Below are 8,547 nucleotides of genomic sequence, written 5' to 3'. Positions count from 1 at the left end.
ATAAAAATGTCACCTAGAGATGAAGAAGAAGGAAAGAAAAATAATTTCGACTTTTGTTCTATGAAGGAAAACTGAACCAAGTACTTCCAATTAAAATATCAAGCAAGACGTTCAACTAAAGGAAATTGAAAAAGGGAAAACTACGACGGTCTTGGAATGATTTTAACACGAGTTTTGCAGAACTCTCTTGGAACTTTCCAGCATACCAGGCAACAAAATATGAATCCTCACTGTGATGAAATAGAGAACACATGCTATTTATAGAGTGAGTCTTAATATAACAACTAAAATACAGTGAGTCTTAACAACGACTAGAATACAAAAGTTATTTAATATTAGCAACAAGAAAACCCTGCTACAGTAGTTATTCTAAAAAAATGTGCACTATTTAAAGCACACTCTTGTTCCTAATTATAAGACGTTTTGTAGCCTACCAAAATGTCTTATAATTAGGGACAAAGGTAATAAGTATGAAATGTTTGCACAAGGTGCAATAAGAAGTAAAATTTGAAACGCAAAACAACCAGAGGGTTGAATGGAAGTAATCATCCCACGTGAGGTTACAAACTGACAAGAAACAAAGGAATTCACTATGTTCTAGAAACATACCTATTTGTGAATCTTATTAAAACTTGGAGTGATCCATACAGGACCTGGCCAATTTAACCACTTTTGGGGGGAGACTACATCACTGACACAACTAGCCTCCAAATTATATATCCCAACATCCCGACGACTGACTTTTGAATCCGGTACGGAGCAGTACTCATCATCGTCAGTGAAATAAACACGGTTGGGCAACAAACTTGGGTAATCCTTTGTGGAAAAACAACACGTGTAATTATGCCCGATGAACAATGCATCATCCCCCAAGGCACGCGCATCCGTAGTACATTGCTTGTCAAAGTCAACCTTGTATATAAAAGCACTAGTTGTATGGATCTCTTCAGTCTCCTCGCCGAAGTTAGTTGTGTGCCTCCAGATTTGCAGAAAATCGCCAGACAAAGTCCGGCAAATGTATAAATTTTGTGCCATGAATGGCGAGGTGTCCTTCAAAATTATTTCTCGCCTGTGATAATAACCTCCAATGGTATAGCGATGAATTCCACCTAGGAGATTCATCACATAGAACGCGCCATCGTAAAATATGCAGTCAGAGTAATCGCGGCCAGAGTAATCGTTGAAGAAAGTGGTTATCCAATGCCACTTATCATCACCAACTCTCACGAATGAGAGTTGCGCGTACGGTTCGTGAATCATCATGACGGTGCAAGTACCCTGCGAAGGATCGCAGGATAATACGACCTTCCGATACAATATGCCGCGGAGCTCGTCCAGAGCATATGGCTGCGGCGGCTGGTACTCCTTTCTGGTAGTGTCGTAGAAAGAAAGGTCGTACCTTTCGACGCTGTCGACGTGGTCGAAGACGGGCTTACCTGCTCGATGGTGACGACGGATGGGAGCGCGATCTGCTCCCCGGTCACGGGGTTGAGGAGGTGGAGCTCGGAGCGGCCGTCGGCCGTGACGAGCCACCCGTGCGACGAACCGACGATGTTTCGCTCCCCGATGGGGGGGTCGGGGATACGGGCCTTGTAGGTCTTCTTATCAGCGAGGCTGAATAGCTCGGCGGTGTGGGTGCCGGTGGCGGCGGTGATGTAGAGGAGGCAGGGGGTTTGGGGACGGTTGTACATGCCGAGGTGGCGGAAGGCGCGGACTGTGTCGCGCCAGGTGGTGCAGACGGCGGCCGAGGAGAAGAGGTCCGGGAACTCGAGCTCGCCGAGGACGGTGTTGAGGAGGTCAGCGGGCAGCTCCGACCAGTCGGCATCGGGCCGCCGGTGGTCCCTCCATTGGACTGTGTCAGGATCCGGCTGAGGCTGAGGCTGAGGCTGAGGGCTGACAATCAAATCTGAGGAGATTTTTGAGAATTTTTAGGGTTTAGAGTCGTTGGGCTCGCAGGCTCGGTATGGGAGGCCCATTTTTCCAGCGGCGAGCCCAGAGAATGAACATATATAGGCGAATTCAAACAGAACAAGACGAAATACGTTCAAACTTAGGGTAAGTTTAGAGATATTTAACATATATAATATATAGGCAGGCGAGTCCGTACATATATAGACCGAATTCGTAATATATTTGAATTTGGCCAGAGGAAATATAAAATAAACTTAAAAAGACGGGCGTTCTACATGCCGAAAGGGCGGTAGAACTTAGTATAGTCGCCGCAGCCGTCGTGCTGGAGTCGCCGGCGTCCTCGGGTGGCGGTGCCTGCTGGCTGGAACCCAGCCCAGGGTCGCCATGGCGTGGCGGCGACGACGTCGGCCAGTACCACTCATCCTCGCCGAAGCCCTCCAGCTTGATGAGCGGCGCGCCGCTAGCGGGCCGCTAGGTCCAGGAGACGCCGCTGCTGCTCCGCCTCCTCCCTCCCCCAGTCCTGCCTGGAACAGGCGAGCGCCGCGTCCATCGGGAGGGCGTTGTCGGCGGGGACGAGGTCGTTGAGCGACCTCATGATGGCCTCATGGATCGCGACGTCCTCGGCCCGCGCGGCATCCTCGGTGGCGAGGTCGGAAGCCGCTGCACGGCTGCTGCGACCTCCTTCTTCGTCTTCCTCTTGCGGCCACGTGACGGAGACGACGAGGCGCGCCCCCCTTGCGGATGATGAGGGCGCTGCTGCTGCGCCCTCTGGTTGGCGGTGGGGATGCCGGCTCCTTCTTGACGGCGCGCGGGGAGGTCATCGGCGTCGCAGAAGGCGCCGATCCACACGAACGGGGGCTGACCTTGAAGCCGAGCCCGACGACGAGGACGGCCCCCATCATCCGCGACATTCAAGAGCTTACGTGTCGGCGCGACACAAAAGGCACCGCCGTCGACGGCGGCATTCCCAGCACGGGGAAGTTGCCGCCCTCGATGTGCGCGAGCATGTCCTTGAGGGTGCGGCCTGATACGTCCCAAACGTATCTATAATTTCTTATGTTCCATGCTACTTTATTGATGATACTCACATGTTTTATACACATTATATGTCATTGTTATGCATTTTCCGGCACTAACCTATTGACGAGATGCCGAAGAGCCAGTTGCTGTTTTCTGCTGTTTTTGGTTTCAGAAATCCTAGTAAGGAAATATTCTCGGAATTGGACGAAATCAACGCCCAGGGTCCTATTTTTCCACGAAGCTTCCAGAAGTCCGAAGAGGAAACGAAGTAGGGCCACGAGGTGGTGACACACCAGGGCGGCGCGGCTTGGGCCTTGGCTGCGCCGGCCTGTTGTGTGGGGCCCTCGTGTGGCCCCCTGACCTGCCCTTCCGCCTACTTAAAGTCTTCGTCGCGAAAACCCCAGTACCGAGAGCCACGATACGGGAAACCTTCCAGAGACGCCGCCGCCGCCAATCCCATCTCGGGGGATTCAGGAGATCGCCTCCGGCACCCTGCCGTAGAGGGGAATCATCTCCCGGAGGTCTCTTCATCGCCATGATCGCCTCCGGATCGATGTGTGAGCAGTCCACCCCTGGACTATGGGTCCATAGCAGTAGCTAGATGGTTGTCTTCTCCTCATTGTGCTATGATGTTAGATCTTGTGAGCTGCCTATCATGATCAAGATCATCTATTTGTAATGCTACATTTTGTGTTTGTTTGGATCCGATGAATATTGAATACTATGTCAAGTTGATTATCAATCTATCATATATGTTATTTATGTTCTTGCATGATCTCCGTTGCTAGTAGAGGCTCTGGCCAAGTTGATACTTGTGACTCCAAGAGGGAGTATTTATGCTCGATAGTGGGTTCATGCCTCCATTAAATCTGGGACAGTGACAGAAAGTTCTAAGGTTGTGGATGTGCTTGTTGCCACTAGGGATAAAACATCGATGCTTTGTCTAAGGATATTTGTGTTGATTACATTACGCACCATACTTAATGCAATTGTCTGTTGTTTACAACTTAATACTGGAGGGGGTTCGGATGATAACCTGAAGGTGGACTTTTTAGGCATAGATGCATGCTGGATAGCGGTCTATGTACTTTGTGTAGGGATTCGTTGCATAGAAAACAAAAAATTTCCTACCGCGAACACGCAATCCAAGCCAAGATGCAATCTAGAAGACGGTAGCAACGAGGGGATGATCGAGACTCACCCTTGAAGATTTCCAAAGCCTACAAGATGAGGCTCCTTGTTGCTGCGGTAGACGTTCACTTGCCGCTTGCAAAAGCGCATAGAAGATCTTTATCACGGCGCCACGAACGGGCAGCACCTCCGTACTCGGTCACACGTTCGGTGTTGATGAAGTCGACGTCCACCTCCCCGTTCCAGCGGGCAGCAGAAGTAGTAGCTCCTCTTGAATCCGGCAGCACGACGGTGTGGTGGCGGTGGTGGTGGAGAACTCTGGCGGAGCTTCGCTAAGCGTGCGGGAGAGAAGGAGGAGTGGGGCGGCTAGGGTTTGGGGAGAGGGGAGCGCCGGCCACTTAAAGGGTGCGGCCACCTTGTGGTGTTGGGGTGGCCGGCCCCCTCCCCTTGGCCCTCATTATATAGGTGGAACACCCAAGAGTTGGTCTACAAGTCTTCGAATAAGACCCCAAACCAAAACCTTCCATATGACATGAAACCTACCCAAGCTAGGACTCCCACTAGAGGTGGGATTCCCACCTTCCCTTGGGAGGGGGTGGCCGGCCACCTTAGGTGCAGTCCACCTGGGACTCCACCCCCTAGGGTTGGCCGGCCATGGTGGTGGAGTCCCTTCGGAACTCCGCCTTCCAAAGTGACTTTCTTCCAGAATATTCTAGAACCTTCTAGAACCTTCCATAAATGCACCGGACCATTTTCAAACTTATAAAATGACTTCCTATATATGAATCTTATTCTCCGGACCATTCCGGAACTCCTCGTGATGTCCGGGATCTCATCCGGGACTTCGAACAAATCTTCGAACTCCATTCCATATTCAAGTTCTACCATTTCAACATCAAACCTTAAGTGTGTCACCCTACGGTTCGTGAACTATGTGGACATGGTTGAGTACTCTCTCCGACCAATAACCAATAGCGGGATCTGGAGATCCATAATGGCTCCCACATATTCAACGATGACTTAGTGATCGAATGAACCATTCACATATGATACCAATTCCCTTTGTCACGCGATATTTTACTTGTCCGAGGTTTGATCATCGGTATCACTCTATACCTTGTTCAACCTCGTCTCCTGACAAGTACTCTTTACTCGTACCGTGGTATGTGGTCTCTTATGAACTTATTCATATGCTTGCAAGACATTAGACGACATTCCACCGAGAGGGCCCGAGTATATCTATCCGTCATCGGGATGGACAAATCCCACTGTTGATCCATATGCCTCAACTCATACTTTCCGGATACTTAATCCCACCTTTATAACCACCCATTTACGCAGTGGCGTTTGATGTAATCAAAGTACCTTTCCGGTATAAGTGATTTACATGATCTCATGGTCGAAAGGACTAGGTAACTATGTATCGAAAGCTTATAGCAAATAACTTAATGACGTGATCTTATGCTACGCTTAATTAGGTGTGTCCATTAAATCATTCATATAATGATATAACCTTGTTATTAATAACATCCAATGTTCATGATTATGAAACTAATCATCTATTAATCAACAAGCTAGTTAAGAGGCATACTAGGGACTCTTTGTTGTTTACATATCACACATGTATCAATGTTTCGGTTAATACAATTATAGCATGGTATATAAACATTTATCGTAAACATAAAGATACATAATAACCACTTTTATTATTGCCTCTTGGGCATATCTCCAACACTTTGTCGTAATGCCCTGATTAAATCTCGTAGTACTCATCATGATATATGTATGTGCATTGTTATGCCTTCTTTATTTGTCAATTTCCCAACTGTAATTTGTTCACCCAACATTTGTTTATCTTATGCGAGAGACACCACTAGTGATCTGTGGACCCCGGTCCTATTCTTTACATCTGAAATACAATCTGCTGCAATTGTTCTTTACTGTTCTTTGCAAACAAACATCATCATCCACACTATACATCTAATTCTTTGTTTACAGCAAGCCGGTGAGATTGACAACCTCACTGTTACGTTGGGGCAAAGTATTTTGATTGTGTTGTGCAGGTTCCACGTTGGCGCCGGAATCCCTGGTGTTGCGCCGCACTACACTCCGTCACCAACAACCTTCAACGTGCTTCTTGGCTCCTACTGGTTCGATAACCTTGGTTTCTTACTGAGGGAAAACTTGCTGCTGTGCGCATCACACCTTCCTCTTGGGGTTCCCAACGGACGTGTTAACTACGCGCAATCACGGCCCAGCGCGCTCCACCTGCGGCAGCGGCCAGCGGTGTTGTTGCGCGCGGGGGGTGGAGGAGGGCCGTCGTAGGCGACGAATTCTCGATCGTACCTTTGCCGGAAGAATTCCCTCCATGACTCATAGTTGTCGGGGAAGAAGCGCGCGTCGGCGCGCTGCTCGTCGCTCATTGTGCGAACACCGTGTCGAGGGCGTCGCCTTGCGGTGGCGGCGGAATCGGGAGGCCTCCCACGCTCAGATGCCAGCCACCAGGCGCGCGGAAGTCCGGCGGCGCCGGGTAGCCCGCCATGTAGAGGAGCCGCCCCTCCCCTGGTGCAGGGACTGCCGGTCGAAGGCGTTGTTCGCCATGCCGTCGCTGGGGAAACGGTTCGCCATCGGAGGAGTCGAGGCTTTTTTCGGGGAGAGAACAGTGGAGAGAAGGGGGACGGCGGTGGTGAATGCGGCCCAGGCGCGGTAGCTCCACGATAAATAGAGGGGAGCATCGCGTGAATTCGAGGAGATGGCATTAACTCGCCGCGTGGAAGCTACGCGTCGCAGCGACGACTGATCGGCGGCAGGCTTTTACGACGCGTGGAAGACGATGCGATGAGGACGACGATCGTCCTTTCTCGCCGACAGGTCGGGGCCACCAGGCACGCGGGAACATTCCTCGACGCTTCCCGCTCTTTTGTTTCCTCCGGCTCACCGAGCGTGCCCTGGGGGGAGGGGTTGACATGGGCTCGCTGGATGGATGAAAGCCCAAATCCTGACGAAAACGAGGATCTAGGGGTGCGGCTGGGCCATTTTTCACCGTCCGGGTAAAAAAATGGCAGCTGGGGGCCTCGTCGGGGAGACGGCTGAAGGTGCTCCTACTATCACAGAGAAGAGGAAAAAGAGTGCCCAAAAGTAAACATCTGGGGCACGATTTTCAATTTTGTTTTCATATCAACAATCCAAGTCAACATCCCGAAAAAGAGTGACACCACGAGCGTGTTTGGTTGCTCGGAACGCCTATTCTGGCTTTCTCTGGGCCAAAAATCGGACGATTGGTTGGCTAGGCCGTATGGAAATATTGCATCATACGGAATTTAAAGCGGCCCAAAAGTTAGCCCGCGAGGAACGCTCGATTCGGCCGTTTTAGTGGGGGCAGACGCTAGCTAGCGTAAAACGGCCGTAATCGTGCGTGCGAGGAACGCGGTGGAAAATGTGGGAGATCTTCATTTAGACGCGCAAAGTAGGCTCACCGCCTGCCATAGTCGATCGCCCCCGCGAAAACGAGATTCCCTTTAGCGAAGAAGGCGACGGCGGTGATCTAGATCTGCGACGACGACGGCGAGCTAGATCTGTGGCGGAGATCTCCGGAACCATCTCCCGCAACCTCTCCGATGAGTTGGCCGGCTGTTTTCCGAGTTTCAGACCTCCTGGAGTGGTGACCTGTCCTTGCATCCATCCCCTTCATATCCGGCTCTGGCAAGATGCGTCCGCCTTCCAAAAAGATTGTAAGCTTGACCAACCTACTCCCGCCCTTTCTCTTACTGATTTAGCTTACAAACATGCTGATTTAGGCTAGATTCGTGCCAATTTAGCTCCTGATTTAGCCACATCAAAATGCCTAGGCCGACTTGCAGAAGATATTTGTTCAAGAGCGTGCACTTGTAGCTGTGATTCAGGCATGTGTGTTCTGTCTCCACGTGAGAGCCATTCGTCGCCACACTAGGCCCAGCGTGACATATGCACCAATGTATGTCCACGACAGAGAGAGGATTAACAACCTGAACTACATCTAAAATAATGGCGATGTGGAAGCTGTGAACATGCTGAGGATGAAAAAAGTTGCCTTCAACCAACTCGCCAACACATTAAGAGGAAGGGGTTGCTCTGGGACAGCATCAACACCTGTATCGAAGAGCAAGTTGCAATGTTCCTTCACGCCGTCGGGCACAAGCAACGATTCCGAGTCATCCATAGCACATGCAGGAGATCGACTGAGACAATTTCTAGGTACTTCAGTGAAGTGCTATTTGCTATTAGACAACTGAGAGGAGATATGATCAAGCCTGCATCTTCGGCCACCCCGTCGAAGATCGCTGAAAGTCACCACTGGTATCCGAGCAACACCTTGTACAACCGATTTACACTTTTGTGCATCATTATAGAGTGTTAATGTTCATGTACACTAGTGGAGAAGTTTCTGATCATCACATATGTTCATGGTCATGTCAGGATTGTATTGGTGCCATTGATGGTACTCAT

The 8,547-nt window shown here is 50.2% G+C and overlaps 1 pseudogene; it reads right to left on the bottom strand.

The window, feature by feature from the left end:
• Positions 1 to 609: 609 nt before the first annotated feature.
• Positions 610 to 2,506, bottom strand: LOC124672727 (annotated as a pseudogene).
• Between the last annotated feature and the right edge of the window lie 6,041 nt (positions 2,507 to 8,547).

This window comes from Lolium rigidum, chromosome 7, assembly GCF_022539505.1.
Source record: "Lolium rigidum isolate FL_2022 chromosome 7, APGP_CSIRO_Lrig_0.1, whole genome shotgun sequence".
In the NCBI taxonomy this organism is placed as follows: domain Eukaryota; kingdom Viridiplantae; phylum Streptophyta; class Magnoliopsida; order Poales; family Poaceae; genus Lolium; species Lolium rigidum.
The sequence above is the reverse complement of the archived record's forward strand: the minus strand, read 5'-3'. Positions and strand labels throughout refer to the sequence as shown.